Below are 25,115 nucleotides of genomic sequence, written 5' to 3' on the forward strand. Positions count from 1 at the left end.
CCAACGAGGCTGTGAATACAACATCACTGCATTGAGCTAACAACCTCAAATGGTCTTAAGTTGGTTGGTTGGTTGGTTGGTTTGTTGTTTAACGCCGCACTCAGCAATATTCCAGCTATATGACGGCGGTCTGTAAATAATCGAGTCTGGACCAGACAATCCACTGATTAATATCATGAGCATCGATCCACGCAATGGGGACCGATGACATGTATCAACCAAGTCAGCGAGCCTGACCACCCGATCCCGTTAGTCGCCTTTTACGACAAGCATAGTCGCCTTTTACGGCAAGCATGGGTTGCTGACGACCTATTCTATCCCGGAATCTTCACGCAAATGGTCTTAAGACATTTTAAAGAAATTTCATCCATAACAGATATGTGTGTGAGGTTGAGTCCATGTATATTGTGAAACGAACCCGGTCTTTGGCAAACGCATCTGCCTACCTCGTCAGGAAAGTTACGGAACGGTTCTATTTGATTTATTTTGCATATGTGCGTGGACGTTAGAAAACACTAAACGATTATTCATTGTTTTCAAATAAGTATTCCAAACGTTGAAATGTATCATAAAATGATTTTATTTTTTACATAAAACGAGAATTTTCATATGGTCTTGAATCTCGGATTAATATCAATAAAGTTGCAGAGATAGCGCTTGCGAAAATGACATTGAAATGAATATTTTAAGAAATCGATGTGGGTGTGTAAATTTCATCATTTTACGTAAAGTTAAGTTAAGGTGGGCCACGGTAATAAGGTCATCACTTAAAATATTTCATATCGATCCTTCTTCCCGTTCAGCGTTCCTGTATGTCATCTCGGAAAAGACGCTATATTAGTGTCTATGAATATGTCTATACGGCCCCTGGGGTGTATTGTTACAATTCTCGTTTTTTCTCGCTTCTTTGAGTGAGAGTTAATTTAACAAACATTAACACTGCTACAGAAATTGTTCAATTACTTTCAGTATTGCAGCGCCCAATTAATTCACGATCGCTAAATGCGACGATACCCGTGGGGAATTTCTCAAAAACGTCAGCGCAAATTGAAACAAATTGGATTATTCCTATTGTACCGTTGCTATCTGATGAAATATACATGTGTCAATTTCAAATACACACTACTTTATTATCGACAGAACGGCACTAACGTGTATGACCAATGTTGTTAATAACCTTCAAACTCGGCGGGCTGATGTGAAAAACCAGTTAACGAATGAGTGGATGAGCACATGGTCATCCTTATGCAAACAAAATGATGACCATCTGGTGGCTGCTGACGCAGGGCATCCATTACATTTCAAAGTGAGCATCGGTAGAATGTTTGTAGAATAACAATGCTACTAAATCAATATTAGTTTTAACAGCAATCATGACCAACCAATCACATTATTAGTGAGAGCTAGTATTGGGTGTGTGTGTATTTGTTGTTTAGCGCGACACTCAGCAATAGTCCAGTTATATGACACGTAATTAATCGAGATCAGACAATGTAGTGATTGATATTATGAGCAACGACTCAAGTCGTCGGTAGACGATTACATGCCATCAACCAAGTGACCGAGCATGACCACCGAGCCGCGAAGTCGCCTTATACGTTCAACATAGGTTGCTAGGGGACCAATTCTAACCCGGACAGTCAGCTTTAAGTGAGTGAGTGAGTTAGGTTCAACGCCGCTTTGAACAGTATTCCTGATATATCACGGCGTGTCAGCTTAATGTGGGAGGAAAGCCCGAAGTGATGCAGGTCTGAGACGTTTACCACTTTGATGAAACCCACGAGCACGGGTATGGTGCTGACAAACCTAGAAACATAATCGGGGCGAACTGAAATTCGAACCCACAATCATTTCTGGCGCCCCAAAGGGACGCAACTTTGCACAGCGAATTGCGGCGCCTTAGACGACTGGCACACCCGTACCTTTACAGCATTCGGAGTCGGTTTGTTGGCGGATTACGAAATATCAGTTTTAACAACGAAATTATATATAAAATGAATTATATTTGCAATATGCACAAAATAAGTCACACAAATCGGCCGTATCTTGTCCAAGATGCTCTATAACAGTCAACTTCAGTTTTTTGATTCCGTCAAATTAAAAAATTGCATGTAATCCCCATTACGAGAAAAACAGCGTTTTCCACGCCAAATATACACAGCATTTACTCCCCACACAGAGTAATTACCTCAAACATATGACGCTCGTCATCTTTTTTAACGATTTAATGAAATTCGAAAATTATATATATATTTTAAAACTATAAGCCTCATTTCAAGGAATACGTTTTTTCACGTTGATTTAATGACATCCAAATCTAGCGAACATTTATTTACCACAAAGAGGAATAAAGTAACTATCTGTCACATAAGTCACGTAATCGCTGACTTTTTACGCTTTTCCATTTATTTTAACGGTTTCCGCGGCAATTGCATTTGCACACGAGGACGGGTTACCCTTCTTTGTGATACACGTTTTACTTAAACGATGGCCGTTTAACGCCGATAATCTGGAGCTATCATAGTATCATCATGTGTAATTTGCGTCGTCTCATATAAAAGCTCATCTTTCATTCAATATTTACAGTGACACAGTGACGTTATAAAAAAAACATTCTTAGCATTATAACATTGCAACGCCAACCTATTCATGTGTGAATCAATAAGTCACTGTTCAATTGATATCGATTCGCTTTGAGACACATCATGTCAAATCACCTCCCACGATATCCTTGTCCGTTCAACTATTCACTGCTTAAGCGAACACAATTCACGGTTAATTCTCATACAACATGAGCGTCCACAGAAACAGGATATCCCCCATGCAACAGGCCTATACGTTACAACTTTGAAAGCAGAGATTCCATTAATACTTTACACCAGTATAACATATTGAATAGGGTTACACTATGGTGTGGCAATGCCGCAGGTGGCAAGGTATACAGAGGGCCAACATGCCACATTATGAATTTAGTGAGTGAGTATGTTTTTACGCCGCTTTTAGCAATATTCCAGCAATATCACGGCGGGGGACACAGGAAATGGGCTTCACACATTGTACCCATGTCGGGAATCGAACCCGGTCTTTGGCGTGACGAGCGAACGCTTTAACCGCCAGGCTACCGACCGCCCCACATTGTGAGTTTAACATTATTTACTTGTGTTAATGAAATTCGAACAAGACACTGAAATATTAACCCGACACATACAGTTATTTTGTCTTCACACCCTGCTTAAGAGTTAAGAACAGGAGCGTTATTAATTACTGAACTTTGTAACTTTTATCTTCCTGAAAACATATACCATTATCCGGCCAATCATCTAAACCTTCTCTCAAACCTCATCCTACTCCAAACTCGTATACGATCTTCAATACATGTATTATTATTGCTATCTTGATGTCTTGGAGTCTGGAGGTCAAACTTATACAAGTACAGAATCCGCAACTATACATACAATTCGGATCAAATGTATGTACGTGTGTTGTAAAGATCCTCGCATCTGATTTTGGTACTGATGACGAAAAGGAGAGAAGCTTTAAGCAACACTGTACACTATCACTTACCGTTTCTTCAGAAAGAACACCAATATCGGCTACTCCTATGCAGAAATAGCACGCTCCCCAGAGTAGAATCTGGGACCAGGGTTTCATTGTGCAGTCACAGAACCTATATCTCTCATGAAATGGTCCCCACGGGCAGTTAAGAAGACTGTTATACGGGAGTCGCAGAACAGGTATTAAGTCGACCCCTCACTGCACGGGCTTCACGTGCGGCCGCAAATACATATACCCTCGGCTTCCTCCGCCCCCCTATAGTCGCCCCGCCCTCTTTCGGATTATACCATTATAATATTAACTTTCCTCGGACATCACAGAGGCGATCGATCGCGCATGTGACGAGCACTAGGTGGGTGGGTTGAGGCTTAAGCGGGAGACACAACGCTGTTCGGAGCTTGTCGCTCTCACAGCTTTATCTGTCACTGCCTGTCAGTCATCTGCGCTGCTCGGAGCTGATGCCGTCCACTTAGCCGTTTTACGTATAGTATATAATATTATGCTGCAAAAAACCTATCAGAAATCAGGAAGAGCGCCATGCGTTTTTTCTTTTATATTAGTACTTGATGTCCCAATAGCAAAACACTGACGAGATACTCGTGGGAGACAACAAAGCACGTGTAAAACTCATAGTGTTTTTTATTTACATTTGCGATCATAAGCTGCGGGGAGAGTGCATCGCGATAGCTGTAGTTTTAAACTAACATTGACGAAAAAAGGCCTTATGGGAAATATGCCCCTGTAATAAAACATATCCAAAATGTATCAATTATTTTGTATTATTTAAGCTTCGCGAAAAGTAAGATGCATGATGCTGTTTTTCCAAGTAAAATAAAATATAAAAAGTTTGGAATTTGAGCTAAACAGAAAATTCATGAATATGTTTTCCACTCAAGATCGCCATGACTTTGATACTTGTCAACTGCATAATTTATCGTATTTACTGCCGCACTGCAAAAGAAATCTTTAAAAAACGTATGTAAGAAACAACATGGTGAACTGAACGTATGTTAATTTGAAGTCATATCGTGCAAAGGATTTTCTTTAAAAAATAATTCTTTAATTTACATGGCGCACATTGAATACAATTATTGCCATTTCACATACATATTTATAATGTATCGATATAATGTGATTAGTGAAACATGTGTAAGTTTTGTTTGTTTGTTTGTTGTTTAACGCCGCACTCAGCAATATTCCAGCAATATGACGGCGGCGTGTAAGTAATCGACAATGGACCAGATAATCCAGTGATTGACATCATGACCATCGATCCACGCAATTGGGATCGATGACATGCATCGACCAAGCCAGCGAGCCTGACCACCCTATCCCGTTAGACGCCTCTCGCGACAAGCAAAGTCGCCTCTCACGGCAAGCATGGGTTGCTGAAGACCTATTCTACCCCGGATCTTCACGGGTCACATGTGTAAGTGAAACACCATGTCGCACCGTGTCGTTGTCTGGTTTGATTAATCACAGGTACTGTCAGCTCAGAGTGGACGTCACAGGTAGTTACAAACGCCTTAAAATAATTTGTGCATGATATTCACAGACGTTTCACTGTCCATGACTCTTTACAATCACAGGAGAGGTGAGGTGAGGTGAAATGGGGTTTAACGTCGCGTAAAACTACTGCACTTATATAGCGACGTGCAAGCACGTGTGTGTCTGCTTCTACTAGTCCGGACTGATGCCGAATTGATAGTGCTAGCCCACTGAGATACCATGCCGCAGCTTAACATGAATGCCCCACTCAGACAAAGTATACTGACACAGAGCCTACCAGTGCTTGTTTTAGCCCCTTAATGTCGAGTTCCAGACAGGGTAAAACGAGTACCATCTTCTAACGTCTTTTGCTATGACGCGGATCGAACACTGGGCGCTCACCGGGCGGACGCTCTACCACTAGGCGGTTCATTACAGTCTCTGACGCGGTACATTCTGTGACGCGTTATAATCACATACCCGTTACAGTCTGCCATGCGTTATAATCACATACCCGTGACAGTCTGCAATGGGTTATAATTATATAATCGTTACAGTCTCCGACGCGGTAAGTCTCCGATGCGTGAATATCATATAATCGTTACAGTCTCTGACGCGGTACAGACTCCGATGCGTTATAATCATATATTCGTCACAGTCTCCGACGCGGTAAGTCTCCGGCGCGTTTTAATCATATAATCGTTACATTCTCCGACGCGGTAAGCCTCCGGTGCGTTATAATCATATAATCGTTACAGTCTCTGACGTGGTACAGTCTTCGATGCGTTATTATCATTTACTCGTTACAGTCTCTGACGTGGTACAGTCTTCGATGCGTTATAATAATATAATCGTTACAGTCTCCGACGCGGTAAGCCTCCGGTGCGTTGTAATCATATTATCGTTACAATCTCCGACGCGGTAAATCTCCGATACGTTATAATCATATTATCGTTACATTCTCCGACGCGGTAAGTCTCCGATGCGTTATACTCATATAATCGTTACAGTCTCCGACGCGGTAAATCTCCGATACGTTATAATCATATTATCGTTACATTCTCCGACGCGGTAAGTCTCCGATGCGTTATAATCATATAATCGTTACAGTCTCTGACGCGGTACAGACTCCGATGCGTTATAATCATATACTCGTTACAGTCTCCGACGCGGTAAGTCTCCGATGCGTTATAATCATATACTCGTTACATTCTCCGACGCGGTAAGTCTCCGATGCGTTATAATCATATACTCGTTACATTCTCCGACGCGGTAAATCTCCGATACGTCATAATCATATAATCGTTACATTCTCCGACGCGGTAAGTCTCCGATGCGTTATAATCATATAATCGTTACAGTCTCTGACGCGGTACAGACTCCGATGCGTTATAATCATATACTCGTTACATTCTCCGACGCGGTAAGTCTCCGATGCGTTATAATCATATAATCGTTACAGTCTCCGACGCGGTAAGTCTCCGATGCGTTATAATCATATACTCGTTACATTCCCCGACGCGGTAAGCCTCCGGTGCGTTATAATCATATAATCGTTACAGTCTCCGAAGCGGTTTATAATATTCTCGTTACAGTCTCCGACGTTGTAAGTCTCCGATGCGTTATAATCATTTAGGTGTTCATCTCCGACGCATAATAATCATAAATACGTTACGGTCTCAGAAGCGTTACAATAACAGATGCTTTATAATCGCAAACGCATCACAATCTCAGACCCATCACAACCACATGCGCGTCACAATGACACACATCACAGTCACAGACGCGTCATTATGACATACATGTCAAAGTCTCTGACGCGTCAAATGCACATTACACAGCGAGAGATTCGTAGAGAGACAGCAAGATATTCGTAGACAGACGGCGAGAGACATTCGTAGAGGGACAGCGAGAGATTCGTAGAGAGACAGCGAGAGACATTCGTAAATGGACAGCGAGAGATTCGTAGACAGACGGCGAGAGACATTCGTAGAGGGACAGCGAGAGATTCGTAGAGAGACAGCGAGATATTCGTAGACAGACGGCGAGAGAAATTCGCAGAGGGACAGCGAGAGATTCGTAGAGAGACAGCGAGATACATTCGTAAAGGGACAGCGAGAGATTCGTAGAGAGACAGCGAGAGAAATTCGTAGAGGGACAGCGAGAGATTCGTAGAGAGACAGCGAGAGACATTCGTAAAGGGACAGCGAGAGATATACAGCCACGAACAGCGAAACATACAGACTGCGTCTCTAACTGTGGCACGCCTATGACTGTGACGCGCCTAAGACTGTGACGCATCTATAACTGTGACGCGCCTGAGACTGTGACGCGCCTGCGACTGTGACGCATATGTAACTGTGACGCGCCTATGACTGTTACGCGCCTGAGACTGTAAGACATATGTAACTGTGACGCTCTTGTGACTGTGACACGCCTGAAACTGTAACATGTTTTTAACAGTGACGTATCTGTAACTGTGACGCGGCTGTGGCTGCGACGCGCCCAAGACTGTAAGGCGTCTGTGACAGTGACACATCTGTAACTGTAACAGACCTGATACTCTAGCGCGTCTATTATTGTGACGCACCCGTAACTGTAACGCGTCTGTGACTGTGACGCATCTGTAATTGTGACCAACATTCGAAACTAAATGCACTTGTTGAGAATATGTACTACGAAAGCAAACCCGCATTACGAACTGCTATTTTGTCTATTTAAAATGAATATTATGACTTATAATTGGATTAAAATGTACAAATGCGATGGCAATACAGCAGAACTCACTTCTACGAACATCGCAAAAATAGGTCGTGGGGTCATTAATATTCATGAGTTATTCCTTTTATGGAACTACATGTAGTTCCCTGAAACGTTTGAGGCTTGTATCATGTCCGAGATAAATTCAAGTGTCGACATATTTCCAGGCTTATATCGCAACCAACACTTTTGATTAGATTGAGGGGCGGTCGGGTAGCATAGTGGTTAAAGCGTTCGCTTGTCACGCCGAAGACCCGGGTTCGATTCCCGACATGGGTACAATGTGTGAAGCTTATTTCTGGTGTCCCCCGCCGTGATATTGCTGGAATATTGCTAAAAGCGGCGTTAAACCATACTCACTCACTCACTCACTCACTATGATTAGATTGATGTGTTATACTGGAAAAAGTAGAATGAGTGGTATTGCCTCTGTAAATTTAATTTGAAGTAGATCTAAGTTTCTTGCTTTGTAACTATTTTGGTAAAACTAGTGTGGTCAGCTATGATGACGTTATTCAAACTTCAAAGACTTTTGTGCCTGTCGTGGAATTAACGTCACACGAAATGATTAATAAAGATATTTCCCATGAATATTGCAAAATAAGAATGATATATAATGTCACATACCCATGCAAAGTAATGACAAATGTAAGCCCACTAGCCTAAATTACTTCGTCAACCCAATGAAACCCAGCGATTTACAAATGTGGGCCCACCTGTTTCGATCACTATATAACGGAAGAGGTGGGCCCAAATTTTAGACAATGGTTATAAGTAAGCCAAGCTAATGAAGCTTAGCGTTTTTTTAATGTGGTCCCTCCTGTTGCAATCACTATGACAGAAGAACGTCTACCCACTATATAGGCGATATACAAATGTGGGCCCACTTGTTTCGATCACCATATATGACGGGAACAATGTGGGCCCACATTTGAGAAAATGATTATCAATATTTCAGTAGAATTTCGCGATTAATAAACGTGGTCCCTCCTGTTGCAATCAATATGACGGAAGAACGTCTGCCCACATTTAGGAATTGATTATCAGAACTAACGAAACAACCTAACGAAGCTAGGCGATATACAAATGTGGGCCCACTTGTTTCGATCACCAATGACGTGAAATACGTGGGCCCACATTTTAGAAAATGGTTATCAGCACTAAACCAACCTTAGAAGATGTACGGATGGAAACATAAATATATAATGCATTCAAACATTTAATTAAGAATACGTTTTACCTTAGGGATAAGCTGGGCATTTAATAGCTGGACTAAAAACGTACAGCGTGGGTAACACTAGATAAGTTAAGATATATAAGTCACTCACTCACTCATCCATAACGGCCACCTCAGTGTCAAGTTGATAGATCGTCTTCCCGGAGAGCGGAAGGTCGGTGGTTCGCGTTATACAAAAAGACGTTAAAAGATGGTTCTTGTTGTTACCCTGGCGCTCGAATTACATTGAACGCAACTTTAAAGTCCATATCAGTTTCCTCGACGCTGAATCATATGTCCATGTATTTCGCTTTTATCCAAGTCATTATCACCATGTAAAAATACCGGCTCTCTTTATGCATACGCCGATTGTGTATTCGCTTATTTAAATGAAGGACAAAACCACTGGAAACAAGTGTTAATTCTTAATGAGCCTCTGTCTCATTTTCAGCAAAGCATTTCTATTTTATAGGGCTACGTTTTTGTCTTACTTTCCTATAAAGATCACTGTAACATTCAAGCTGGTTTCAAAGGATATTTTTAATTATATTTTTTGTTACATTTGTCATATATATTTACTCCAGAATAATGAAAGAAAACATAAAAGTTTAATCTTTTCGATGTTTCTAATGACGTTAATTTATGATTGCTGGAGCATGGTAAGTTCCATACAACTTGTATCCGATTTCGTTTCCGACGGGGCGGTCGGGTAGCATAGTGGTTAAAGCGTTCGCTCGTCACGCCGAAGACCCGGGTTCGATTCCCGACATGGGTACAATGTGTGAAGCCCATTTCTGGTGTCCCCCGCCGTGATATTGCTGGAATATTGCTAAAAGCGGCGTAAAACCATACTCAATCACTCGTTTCAGACGAATACATAATCACAACGAACACATGATTGTTACATGTAGGAATTTCACCTTGACACAGAATAATGCTTGATTCTGATTATATACAATTAAGTACATAACACTAAACACTGCCACACACATTAGCAGACTCCCATATGGCACAGGGTCGGCCAATCTGCAACAAAAATTGGCGGTATTCAGACATACTTGAGGGTGGTTCCATTGGCAATGGTTGCGCCAGCAGGATCATTTTCACGAAAACAATATGGTGGTGATGAGGACATTCTGGATATGTATTATTGTTGAGAAGTTATCATAAACCAAACCAGACTCACTCATATAGGTGATGCATGTCATCGTATCCCAATTACTTAGATATACGCTCATGATGTCAACCACTGGATTGTCTGGTCCAGACTCGAATATTTGCAGACCGTAGTCATATAACTGAAATATTGTTTGGTGCGGCGTTAGACAACAAACTAACAAAATAAGCTCGTCAAATCCGATTCGACGTATCAGAGGTTAAATATCGAATAAAAATAAGAATATACCCTTCACCGGACAATAAATTCGACACAACCTAGAATTCGACACAACGGCGCCTATCTGTCCATTTACCTGTACACATAACTGAATCATAGCTGCAGCAAAACGGACAATCTGCTTGTATGACCATTTGATTTGTGTGACAATTAAATTAATTGATACCATACCTTTGCCGTACAGTCAATAACAGTGCACTCAGTCAGCAGATCTTCCGGGACAATTTACTATCATGCATGAGGATGAGGATGAGGATGAGGATGAGGATGAAGAAAATGCACTCCAGCACCCACGATGCCCGGAAGCTATGCATGATAGTAACGTTAGGTGTAACACAAACTACATTTCCTTGCATTACAATGACGACTGGTTTAACTAAACCCCTTCAGGTACCTATCACATTGGGTACTCTACTTTTCTAAATATATTTCCCCTTGATGGTGACGCTGATGCTCGCGATCAGACGTTTGTTACCCAATTCGTGTTGACCCTTTTCTCGGAAATGAATGATTGTACTTATTGTTACTCTGCCTTCATTGAATTATTTGTCTTATTTGCAGAAACGTTAGTGGTACGAGATATGTCGCAGGTACACGTGAGGTGAGGTGGGGGTTTAACGCTGCTTCCGTTTATTGCTCTTATATAGCGACGTGTATGAACGTGTGTGTGGCTGCTTGTACTAGTCCGGACCACAGCCGATTTTATAGAGCTAGCACACAGATACCATGCCTCAGGTTTTACGTGAATACCCTACCTTAACTCCGAGCCCACCAGTCCTTGTTTTATCCTTTTAAAGCCAGGCAGGGTAACAATAAATACCTGATTTTGACGTCTTTTGGTATGAAGCGGCCGGGGATCGAATCCCGGACCTTTCGCTCTCCGGGCGGACGCTCTACCACTGGGCCATGGAGTTAGTCCGGTAGCAGTACGTACGTATGCGATATGTATCTAGTCGATCCTTAGACGGGTTTTGATAACAATACATCCGTGTGACGGTAGCAGACACCAAGTATTATATTCAGCAACATGTCATATACACGTGAGGACTAAACCCCAGATCATTGAGTGATTTGAAAACAGTGAAAATCGGAACAAAGTAGATTCTATACGAATACCCCATGCACAGCCTGTCACCTTTGCTTCAAAAGTGGGGCATGAGATCTCTGTTCATATGATTAGCCAGTTTTGGTTTTTACGCTTTAAAACCCTTAGGATTCGTTAGCAGATTTGTAATACAATAACGAACTTGATAATGTCAAGTTGAGAAGCCTTTGGTCGAATGACCGGGCAATTAGTGCAATTATGGTCAGAACCCCCCCCCCCCCCCCCCCCCCACCACCTTGCTCCGCCGAAAACGCCTAAGAGAAATTGCTAAGTATAAAAGAATTGTTCATAAACAATTTAATCTTGAAATCATGATTGAGTTCTCAACTTAAAACATTGAAGGAATCCACAGAACTAGTTATCGACTCAAGATGTAGGCAGTGTGACCCAACATTTAGCTTAAACTTCATATGATGAATTATTCAAAGTTATCTATACAACGCCTCTGTATCATCAACCTTTCATGACAGCCTACTTCATAAGTACTGATAAACGCCCCGTGAAGATCCAGGGCCCACTTGCACAAAGCGATCTTAGCGCTAGGACTATTGTAAGCCTATGTTAAGGTATGGGAGTTACGATCATCGTAGCGCTAAGATCGCTTTGTGCAAGTGGGCCCAGGTTAGAACTTCCGAATCACGTGCTTGTCGTTCGGGGCGACCGGCATCGGGTGGTCAGGCTCGATGATATGGCTGATGCATGCCATCGTTTCCCAATTGCTTAGATCGATGCTCATGATGTCAATCACCAAATTGTCTGATCTAGACTCGGTGATTTACAGACCGCCGTCATAAAGTTGGAATATTGATGAGTGCGGCGTTAAACAACAGTCAATCAATAATTATGAACAAGTACTTTCAGATCATGTTCACCGCTCGATAAGAACAATTTGTAAACACCGTCAGGTTGATTGTGTCGGCCATTTTGAACAGTCCCCTACCCAGACTGCCCTGCGGTCAACGTAGTTCCTCTGCCTCAGGCCAGAGAGATGCGACTATTCGTCACAACTTACACAATCCATTAAAAAAAATACGTCTGTTATATATATATTTGAAAAGTAGACACATTTAGATGAACAAATGTCATGAAATGGTTAACTTTCATTGAGAAAATATCCTAAATCGTGAAAAACTATTTCCATTAGCGTAATTTCCCTTTGTTTAAATTTTTGTACGGTTCCACGCGCCATCGAAGCCCTGTGGATAGCTATAGCGATATGGTCACTTTGGTGTAAAAAGATATATCATAAGACTCCCCACTCTGTTATAAGATTAAAGAAGAGAAAGGGCCGGTCTCCTGATATACAAATGTTTGTTTGTTTTGTTTATTTGTTGTTCAACGCCGCACTCAGCAGTATTCCAGCTATATGACGGCGGTCTGTAAATAATTGAGTTTGGACCATACAATCCAGTGATTGACATGAGCATCGTTCCACGCAATTGGGATACGATGGCAGGCATCAACCAAGTCAGCGAGCCTGTCACCTGACCTATTCTTACCCGGATCTTCACGGGGTGATATACAAATGATCTTGTGGAAGTTGTCTAATGCTGAGTTATGAATGCTGCGGAGTTTGCATTATAGTCTCGAATATTTACAATTTATTATTTGGCGAAAAAATCTTTCTGGTAATGTTGATAGTTATTTAGACATCTTCGTATGATTAATTGGTTAATAATTGAACTTGTCGTTTGTGATCAAATTGTGTATAGTGTGGGATATTTTGAATATTTATAGTGCCTATGGTTTGGAGGGTCGATTTGATTTCGCGATACATCTGGTGGATTGATTGAAAAGTTCTGAGCCTCAAATAAAAGAAATTGCCTAATAGTGAAATAGTTTGTTGTGGACGTATCTTGATGTTACATAAGTATATCCACACAAACAACGTGAGTCAATAGAGCAGCCTGTTAATCTGTCAATACAATACAATACAATAAGTAGGGGTCTGTGACCTTGACAAATTGACAAACTTGACCAAGTGCACAGATCAAGGCTTAACACCAGTAGCCTTCCATGTAGATATGTGTGAGTGAGTGAGTTGGGTTTAACGCCGCTTTTTACATTATTCCAGTTATATCACGGCGTGTCAGCTTAATGTGGGAGGAAAGCCTGAAGTGATGTAGGTCTCAGACGTTTACCACTTCGGTGAAACCCACGAGCACGGGTATGGTGCTGACAAACCTAGAAACATAATCGGGGCGAACCGGGATTCGAACCCACAATCATAGGTTTCTGGCGTGTCCAGGGGACGCAACTCTGCACAGCGAATCGCGGCGCCTTAGACGACTGGGCCACCCGTGTCAACTGTAGATATGTGTACAACGCCAGGGAAGGATGCTCCTTCCTATGCAAATGTAAAGATTTGGGCAGCAGATTTTCAGCGCAGTAGGGTTAACTTTCAAGGAGAACCTTAAAGACGACTCCTGTCCAGGAAGGCCTGTGACGTCAGCAACAGCAGGAAGGATCCAGAGAATCCACGATATGGTGATTGTTGGTCAAGTAGGCATTTCCCAGGATAGAGAATAAATTCCATTATCCCAGAAACTTTGGCAATAAAGAAAGTTTCAGCGTGTTGGGTTTCAAAACTTCTGAGATCTGATCAAAAACGCACCAGGCATAACATGTCTCATGATAATCTAGCTCTGTTTGAAGCTGATCAAGAAAGGTTCTTGCAACGATTTGTGATAATGGATGAAACCTGGGTTCACCACTTCCAGCCAAACAATAATCACAACAGTGGAAGCATACATCACCAGCACCAAAGAAGGCGAAGCCTGTGTTATAAGCTAGAAAGGTAATGGTATCTTTGTTCTGGAGTGGCGAGGGTGTCATCTTGGTGGACTATCTTCCACAAGAGGCTAGAACATAAACGGAGCATATTATACTGCACGTTTGAGGCAATTACAGGATGAAATGAAGACTAAGAGACGTGGGAAGCTGAGAAAATGATGCTCTTCCACCATGACAATGCGCCAGTGCAAAAATCTGCCATTGCCATGGCTACAATCCACGAGTGTGGCTTTGAACTCCTTCAGCACCCAGCATTTTCTTCTGATATGGCTTTTCAAACTTCCATCTGTTCCTAAACACGAAGAAAGCTCTATCCAGATCGAACGATGACGTCATGACAGCTGTGGAGAACTTTTTCGACAATCGAGAGAAGGACTTGTACGAAACTTGGTCCAATCTTCTATGTGAGACTGGGGCGGGGCGGGGCGGGGCGGTAGCCCAGTGGTTAAAGCGCCCTTTCGTCACACCGAAACATGCGTGTGTGAAGCCCATTTACCGGTGCCCCCGCCGTGAATTTGGTGGAATATTGCTAAAATCGGCGTAAACCATACTCTATCTCACTCTATCTGAGGCTCAGAAACTCTTGATCAACTTTTGATGTGTCGAAATCTCCAAATCTCTCTCGCTCTCTCGCTATATCTCAATCTCTGTCTCGTAGTCTCTTGCTCTATCTCTAACTCCCGCCTCTCTCGCTCTCCCTTTCTCTCGCTCAAACTCTAGCTCTCTTTCTCTCTCTCTCCCTCTCTCTCACTATTTTTCTCTAGCTTTCTGTCTCTCTCGCTCTCTTCGGCTCTCTTTCTCTTTCTGTCTCTCTCTCTCTCTCTCTCTCTATTTCTTTCTTTCATCATCCTTTTTAAACTGGACCACAAACATGAAATAGAAAAGCATCCTCCCTTCATATTAAAGACATGAAACCAATGAGAGCATATGCTATTCAAAGGTTATATAACTACTACTACTAGTATTACAGTTATCGGTATGTCATACAGAGTGTGTTTGTTCCTCTTCACGTGTTGACGTTTATCACAATCGATTATTTCTTGAGGATCAACCAGCAAAGGATTGATGCATTTCTACGTGTTTGGATACTTATATATACAAACAGGTAGATAACGCCGCCTGAGAGGTACATTTAGGATACACCATAACAACATGATACTCCTCTTGTATGTCATCAGTGCAAAAAGGAAAAAAAAACCGATTTACCAAGACTATCGTTGGATTTGTTCATCTTCCCTTCTCAATCAATAGAGAATGTTAACTCAACCGAAAACTTGTTAGAGCCACTCTGTATTGAACTACAACTATAACTTATATATCTTTCCACAGTTGTGTGAGTGATTGAGTTGGGTTTAACGCCGCTTTTAACAGTATTCCAGTTATATCACGGCGTGTCAGCTTAATGTTGGAGGAAAGCCCGAAGTGATGCAGGTCTCAGACGTTTACCACTTCGGTAAAACCCATGAGAACGGGTATGGTGCTGACAAACCTAGAAACATAATCGGGTCGAACCGGGATTCGAACCCACAATCATAGGTTTCTGGCCTACCCAAAGGGACGCAACTCTGCGGAGCGAATCGCCTTCCACAGTTAAAGAATGTTTCATATTTACACATTTCCGTGTTTCACTTAGTTATATTAACTGGTTTCTCCACATCTTTGTATGTATAACTGTTACTCTTTGCCTAAACTCCCTTACGAATCGAGTCATGTCTATTATTTCCTGTGCCAACCATACAGAACAATATTACAGCCGACTGTAAATAATCGCGTCTGGACGAAACAAACCAGGGATTGATATTATGAGCAACGAGTACGATAACACGCAAATCAACGAGCCTTACGACTAGCATAGTTTGCAGGGGCCTTGATATTCTGAGCCGGAGCCGGGGACCTCGCGGGGATTATATTCTCTGTTTGTAACAGAGTATTGGCTGCATTATGTAATTACAGTACATCTGTAACTGGAATATGAGTGTCTGCATGTTCGTGCAAGATTTCTGATCCCAGAACTGACTTCAAAAGAATTTGACAAAGTGAACATTTTCCCACGGAACCCAAAGTCTCCACGGAGGTAAAAAGTATCTTCGTGGGGATAAAATGGTCCTAGGTTGTAAATAATTCACACAGTCTAGCTGATCTTCTGGGCGATGTCTGTGACAACACTCACTCAACCGCCAACCATTCTGTGCTGAAATTCTTAATTAGTTTGAGTTCATAAATCAATAAAATGACAGAATTACACAGCAGAGATGATGTTTTATTACCTGCCCGTGAAGAGATCATCTGTTTAATGAACATACAGCTGTATTACACATTGTGTAATACCAAAGCGCGTGCTTATGTACTGCGGGAAACATTGAAAGCTTTCAACATCTCTTGGCTTATTCAACGGCATTGCGTGTGGCGATGATAGACCACTGAGAGGAGCTTATGCACACTCAATGACCCAGCAACCTTTTTGCTAGGCTGACGTCACATGGCATTGTTTCGCCGGTGGATCTTAGAGTATTGTGACGTGATTGTAAACTTTGTGGTCCCGTTCCACAAGGCGATCATATTGTAGCGCAACGACAGTCGTAAGTTTCTGTCAAATTATGTGAGTTACGTATATAATACTAAACGAGCTCCCGTGTAATACCAATTTTATGAAACAAGTGAATAATTCTGGTATTCAGAAACCAGAACTATTCATGAGTTTCATAAAATTGGTATTACACTGTAGCTACATGTAGTTGAGTATTTTATTCATTACTTGCCATTTATAACTTTATTTAGAATTTCACTGTCGTATATGAATAGGCAGACACCTACACGATCCACAACGTAGTCCAATTGAGTTTAACAGAATAATGCTTCAAACACGTAAAACGTTGACACATATTAATTTAATAACTTACAACCGCCCACCTTCAGAATTCAGGCGTCCCTCCCACAAAGTTATCGTAGAGCTAAGATTATCGTAACTCACATACTTTAACTTAGACTAACGACAGGCGTTGCGCTGCACACGATCGCTTTGTGGAACGGGACCCTGCACCACAAAGTTTACAATCACGTCACAATACCCGATGACGTAATTAGTGGAATTTTGTTGCAAGATCCACCGGTGAAAAAATGCCATGTTACGTCAGCCTAGCAAAAAGGTTGATGGGGTCACTGAGTGTCCATAAGCTCCTCTCTGTGATGCATCATCTCCACACGCAGTGTCGGTGAATAAGCCAAGTGATGCTGAGAGCTTTCAGTTAGAAAATTGCTGAGGGCGACGTTAAGCAACAAACAAACAAACAAACGAACAAACAAACAAACCAATAACCGATCGCTAATGGTGTAATGATTCTGTAACGGTTTACCGCTGCGGGTGCAGGGATGCGAAGCACGTGACGACACATATGCAATCGTAACTCAATTATTTAAAAAAACAAATACACTTACCTCTTTAAGAAACCATCAAAGACTATGCCGTTAAATAGAATCACTGACCGAATGAATTCAATGCTTAAAGAGTTGAATCTTTTTCTGTCACATCAAAGCTATGAGGTGCATGTACGCATATTTGTGAGTTATTTCAGCCGTATAACCCCAAGCTCCTACAGTTGTGCTACAACGCCCAGGGCCTACCAATGCATGGCAAAAAAACCCGTTTCAATGCCTACATGAAATAGGGATGTTTGAAGGCTAGCTGATGGTGTGACATGGCCAATGGTAATGATGGCACGCGAAGATTGTTATGTTTTTTTAAAAAGAAAATCATATTCTGTTTGTGAAGTGTGTCGGTGACATCGAGGCATCGGGATTAGTCACCCCTTGCGTTGACGTCTTATATTGACAAATAGCACCTCTTATTCGCTTCATACACTTATGAACGACAATTTCGCGGTCATGTGACCGACCTCTCGTCCAACGGAAAAGCTGTGTATCGTTTAAACTTCAAATTAAAAAAAAATATTTTAAAATGTATCCCAATGTTCTTATCAACTCCCCTTTCCCTCCTTAAATCTCACCGTGGTGGTCCCTAGAATCCTTGTGAGATCTACACAACTAGACGAGATTGTGGTCTCCGTGCGTGACAAGGCTGATTGTGAGGGCAGTTGGATAGCCTAGTGGTTAAAGCGTTCGCTCTTCAAGAAGGCCCGGGTTCGATTCGCCGCATGGGTACGCTCTGTGAGCCCTTTTCTTGTGTCCCCGACGTTATATACCTGGAATATTGCTAAACGCGGCATAAAACCATACTCACTCTTTCAGACATTAGCGTGTACGTGAATAGGTTGAGTGTGTTGTCATCAAACCCGACTCACTCACTCACTCATGACTGACTGTGTGTCATCGCAGCCTGAGGGGGTGGAACGTCTCATAATATGAATCACCGGGTTGCCTGGTCCAGTGTCAGTTAGTTACTGGCCGCCGTTATAAAACTGGACTCTTGCTGAATGTGTGTAAAACTGCATCCACTGCAATATTGTTCTCATGGATAGATTCCTGAAGACCTATTCCAGGAAACGAGGCTACAATGCAGTGATTCCATAATTTACGAAGCGTCGCGGCTCTACTCCATTCATTTTTAATTTTCCGTAAGCATTACTCACAGTCGGATAAAACTTTGCTGTGATTATATATCGCGTAGCTTTGTCGATTTGCCACCTCTTCTTGTTGGCGTTAGACGCGGTATTGCGCAGTGGAAACGAAGAACGAATATCATGTGACATCCTTAACACGCTGTCCTTGACCTTTGTGTGTGATAAAACAATATGTAGAATCCGAACCAGGCTGCCTGTGTTTCTTCCCAATGAAAGCGAGGCGGTTGGATAGCCAACTGGTTAAAGCGTTCGCTCGTCACGCCGAAGACCCGGGTTCGATTTCCACATGGGTAAAATGTGTGAAGCGCATTTCTGGTTTCCCCCGCCGTAATATTGCTGGAATATTGCTAAAAGCGGGGTAAAACCAATCTCACTCACTCACTCACTCTGATCAAAGGCAAACACAACAAGCATCATTACAAAACAACTGAATGTTGTGTCACGTTCATCCAATGAGCTTTCCGAAACCTCCTTACAATCAGAGAAAGACAGCGTCCTACATTACGTCCGAATTTTTTTTCTGACGTGTAAGTATACATAGCTGTTATATATGTTTGGCAGTTGATGACAGAATATTTTCCGTGGTACAAAATAACAACACCAGTGTCAATAAACCTTTTCAATCCGAATGATGTATATTGTGTAATATTGTCTGGAAAAGCCACGTCATCTGCTACCATCTCAGTGGTCAAGGGGATAGAAAGTCTTGACGGAGAGGAGCGGAAGGTCGGTGGCGCCATTCCCGGCCCTCGCCATTAAAAGGACAAGGACAGGTTGACTCTGGGTCAGTATGCTGTTGGGTATCAATGTTAAATTAGTTCAGACAGGCACACACAGACACACACAGTCACACACACACACAGAGTCACACACACAGAGTCACACACACAGTCACACACACACACACAGTCACACACACACGCACGCACGCACACACAGTCACACACACACGCACGCACGCACACACACGCACACACACACACACTCAACACACACACACGCACGCCATATGGGCGCAATAATCTTGAACCTGACGCTAAACCCCATTTCACCTCACCTCACACAGTAATTAATGTTTTTTAGAAATAAGATACACAACTTCATATCGAGCAACCTTTCATAAGTGTCCAGCGACTAGATGCTGGTTTGTAATGTGATAGTCACGTGAACTAGCGAACTAGTGTGGATTCCTCTGAATGCTAGCCGCGATGGCACTTGGGACGGAGGTGAGCCGATTGGATAGCAGCGCGATTGTTCCGTACGTGTTACTACGAGACTCTGGAGAAAGGAATTTAAAGTATTCGTTACTAGGCTCCATCTCATCAAACGCGGATATATTTCTATGGGATGTTGTGTTATATAACACACACGGGCCGGAAATTTGGCTACAACATTATACAATTGAGTGTCAGCGGTCACACCTGATTGCAGAATGCGGAATTGTTGAACGCAGTGGGCAGCCATGTCCAGTCCAAAGTGACTGGCAGTGGCGATTCCTGGGAATCTTTGATATCGGCTTGGATCGATAAAGCTAACCTCATTAAGTGACATTGGGAGAAAGGACAGACGCAATTGGAAGCTCCTAGTGACACTCAGCGCACCTTGGTCTCCGATCAGCTGTTAGATTCTACGACGATTGCCGGAGTGTGATGGCATGGAGAAAATAACATGCAAAGTAGTATTTCAACCATATATCTTATCCTTACTTAGTATTACACAAGCTCGAAGGGAAGATGAAGACATGTTTCAGTTTGGGGATTTCGTTACATTATGGTGCAAGTTTGTCTCAACCAATGTGACCTGACATCCTAAATGTTTCAAAGTTCACATTATGACATCCTAAATGTTTCAAAGTTCACATTGTGAAATCCTCCATGTTTCAAAGTCCACATTATGACATCCTCCATGTTTCAGAGTCCACATTATGACATCCTCCATGTTTAAAAGTTCACATTGTGACATCCTCCATGTCTCAATGTTCACATTATGACATCCTCCATGTTTCAGAGTCCACATTCTGACATCCTCCATGTTCCAATGTTCACATTATGACATCCTCCATGTTTCAAAGTCCACATTATGACATCCTCCATGTTTCAGAGTCCACATTATGGCATCCTCCATGTTTCAAAGTCCACATTGTGACATCCTCCATGTTTCAAAGTCCTCATTGTAACATCCTCCATGTTTCAGAGTCCACATTATGACATCCTCCATGTTTCAAAGTCCACATTGTGACATCCTCTATGTTTCAATGTTCACATTAGGGCATCCTCAGTGTTTCAAAGTTCACATTGTGACATCCTCCATGTTTCAAAGTCCACATTGTGACATCCTCGATGTTTCAAAGTCCACATTGTGACATCCTCTATGTTTCAAAGTCCACATTGTGACATCCTCCATGTTTCAAAGTCTACATTATGACATCCTCCATGTGTCAATGTTCACATTAGGACATCCTCCATGTTTCAGAGTCCACATTGTGACATCCTCCATGTTCCAATGTTCCCATTATGACATCCTCCATGTTTCAAAGTCCACATTATGACATCCTCCATGTTTCAGAGTCCACATTATGACGTCCTCCATGTTTCAAAGTCCACATTATGACATCCTCCATGTTTCAAAGTCCACATTATGACATCCTCCATGTTTCAAAGTCCACATTGTGACATCCTCCATGTTTCAAAGTCCTCATTGTAACATCCTCCATGTTTCAGAGTCCACATTATGACATCCTCCATGTTTCAGAGTCCACATTATGACATCCTCCATGTTTCAAAGTCCACATTGTGACATCCTCTATGTTTCAATGTTCACATTAGGACATCCTCAGTGTTTCAAAGTTCACATTGTGACATCCTCCATGTTTCAAAGTCCACATTGTGACATCCTCCATGTTTCAAAGTCCACATTGTGACATCCTCTATGTTTCAAAGTCCACATTGTGACATCCTCCATGTTTCAAAGTCTACATTATGACATCCTCCATGTGTCAATGTTCACATTATGACATCCTCCATGTTTCAGAGTCCACATTGTGACATCCTCCATGTTCCAATGTTCCCATTATGACATCCTCTATGTTTCAAAGTCCACATTAGGACGTCCTCCATGTTTCAAAGTCCACATTGTGACATCCTCCATGTTTCAAAGTCCACATTGTGACATCCTCCGTGTTTCAGAGTCCACATTATGGCATCCTCCATGTTTCAAAGTCCCCATTATGACGTCTTCCATGTTTCAAAGTCCACATTGTGACATCCTCCATGTTTCAAAGTCCTCATTGTGACATCCTCCATGTCTCAATGTTCATATTGTGACATCCTCCATGTTTCAAAGTCCACATTGTGACATCCTCCATGTTTCAATGTTCACATTATGACATCCTCCATGTTTCAAAGTCCTCATTGTGACATCCTCCATGTCTCAATGTTCATATTGTGACATCCTCCATGTTTCAAAGTCCACATTGTGACATCCTCCATGTTTCAAAGTCCACATTATGACATCCTCCATGTTTCAGAGTCCACATTATGACATCCTCCATGTTTCAGAGTCCACATTATGACATCCTCCATGTTTAAAAGTTCACATTGTGACATCCTCCATGTCTCAATGTTCACATTATGACATCCTCCATGTTTCAGAGTCCACATTCTGACATCCTCCATGTTCCAATGTTCACATTATGACATCCTCCATGTTTCAAAGTCCACATTATGACATCCTCCATGTTTCAGAGTCCACATTATGGCATCCTCCATGTTTCAAAGTCCACATTGTGACATCCTCCATGTTTCAAAGTCCTCATTGTAACATCCTCCATGTTTCAGAGTCCACATTATGACATCCTCCATGTTTCAAAGTCCACATTGTGACATCCTCTATGTTTCAATGTTCACATTAGGGCATCCTCAGTGTTTCAAAGTTCACATTGTGACATCCTCCATGTTTCAAAGTCCACATTGTGACATCCTCGATGTTTCAAAGTCCACATTGTGACATCCTCTATGTTTCAAAGTCCACATTGTGACATCCTCCATGTTTCAAAGTCTACATTATGACATCCTCCATGTGTCAATGTTCACATTAGGACATCCTCCATGTTTCAGAGTCCACATTGTGACATCCTCCATGTTCCAATGTTCCCATTATGACATCCTCCATGTTTCAAAGTCCACATTATGACATCCTCCATGTTTCAGAGTCCACATTATGACGTCCTCCATGTTTCAAAGTCCACATTATGACATCCTCCATGTTTCAAAGTCCACATTATGACATCCTCCATGTTTCAAAGTCCACATTGTGACATCCTCCATGTTTCAAAGTCCTCATTGTAACATCCTCCATGTTTCAGAGTCCACATTATGACATCCTCCATGTTTCAGAGTCCACATTATGACATCCTCCATGTTTCAAAGTCCACATTGTGACATCCTCTATGTTTCAATGTTCACATTAGGACATCCTCAGTGTTTCAAAGTTCACATTGTGACATCCTCCATGTTTCAAAGTCCACATTGTGACATCCTCCATGTTTCAAAGTCCACATTGTGACATCCTCTATGTTTCAAAGTCCACATTGTGACATCCTCCATGTTTCAAAGTCTACATTATGACATCCTCCATGTGTCAATGTTCACATTATGACATCCTCCATGTTTCAGAGTCCACATTGTGACATCCTCCATGTTCCAATGTTCCCATTATGACATCCTCTATGTTTCAAAGTCCACATTAGGACGTCCTCCATGTTTCAAAGTCCACATTGTGACATCCTCCATGTTTCAAAGTCCACATTGTGACATCCTCCGTGTTTCAGAGTCCACATTATGGCATCCTCCATGTTTCAAAGTCCCCATTATGACATCCTCCATGTTTCAAAGTCCACATTGTGACATCCTCCATGTTTCAAAGTCCTCATTGTGACATCCTCCATGTCTCAATGTTCATATTGTGACATCCTCCATGTTTCAAAGTCCACATTGTGACATCCTCCATGTTTCAATGTTCACATTATGACATCCTCCATGTTTCAAAGTCCACATTATGACATCCTCCATGTTTCAGAGTCCACATTATGGCATCCTCCATGTTTCAAAGTCCACATTGTGACATCCTCTATGTTTCAATGTTCACATTGTGACATCCTCTATGTTTCAATGTTCACATTAGGACATCCTCCATGTTTCAAAGTTCACATTGTGACATCCTCCATGTTTCAAAGTCCACATTGTGACATCCTCCATGTTTCAAAGTCCACATTGTGACATCCTCTATGTTTCAAAGTCGACATTGTGACATCCTCCATGTTTCAAAGTCTACATTATGACATCCTCCATGTGCCAATGTTCACATTAGGACATCCTCCATGTTTCAGAGTCCACATTCTGACATCCTCCATGTTCCAATGTTCCCATTATGACAACCTCCATGTTTCAAAGTCCACATTATGACATCCTCCATGTTTCAAAGTCCACATTATGACATCCTCCATGTTTCAGAGTCCACATTATGGTATCCTCCATGTTTCAAAGTCCACATTAGGACGTCCTCCATGTTTCAAAGTCCACATTGTGACATCCTCCATGTTTCAAAGTCCACATTGTGACATCCTCCGTGTTTCAGAGACCACATTATGGCATCCTCCATGTTTCAAAGTCCCCATTATGACGTCCTCCATGTTTCAAAGTCCACATTGTGACATCCTCCATGTTTCAAAGTCCTCATTGTGACATCCTCCATGTCTCAATGTTCATATTGTGACATCCTCCATGTTTCAAAGTCCACATTGTGACATCCTCCATGTTTCAATGTTCACATTAGGACATCCTCCATGTTTCAAAGTCCACATTATGACATCCTCCATGTCTCAAAGTCCACATTGTGACATCCTCCATGTTTCAATGTTCACATTAGGTCATCCTCCATGTTTCACAGTTCACATTGTGACATCCTCCATGATTTAAAGTCCACATTGTGACATCCTCCATGTTTCAAAGTCCACATTATGACATCCTTCATGTTTCAAAGTCCACATTATGACATTCCCCATGTTTCAATGTTCACATTGTGACATCATCCATGTTTCAAAGTCCACAGTGTGACATCCTCCATGTTTCAATGTTCACATTGTGACATCCTAAATGTTTCAGAGTCAACATTGTGACATCCTCTATGTTTCAATGTTCACATTAGGACATCCTCCATGTTTCAAAG

This window comes from Haliotis rufescens, unplaced genomic scaffold, assembly GCF_023055435.1.
Source record: "Haliotis rufescens isolate VD_foot unplaced genomic scaffold, xgHalRufe1.0.p SCAF_9, whole genome shotgun sequence".
NCBI lineage: Eukaryota > Metazoa > Mollusca > Gastropoda > Lepetellida > Haliotidae > Haliotis > Haliotis rufescens.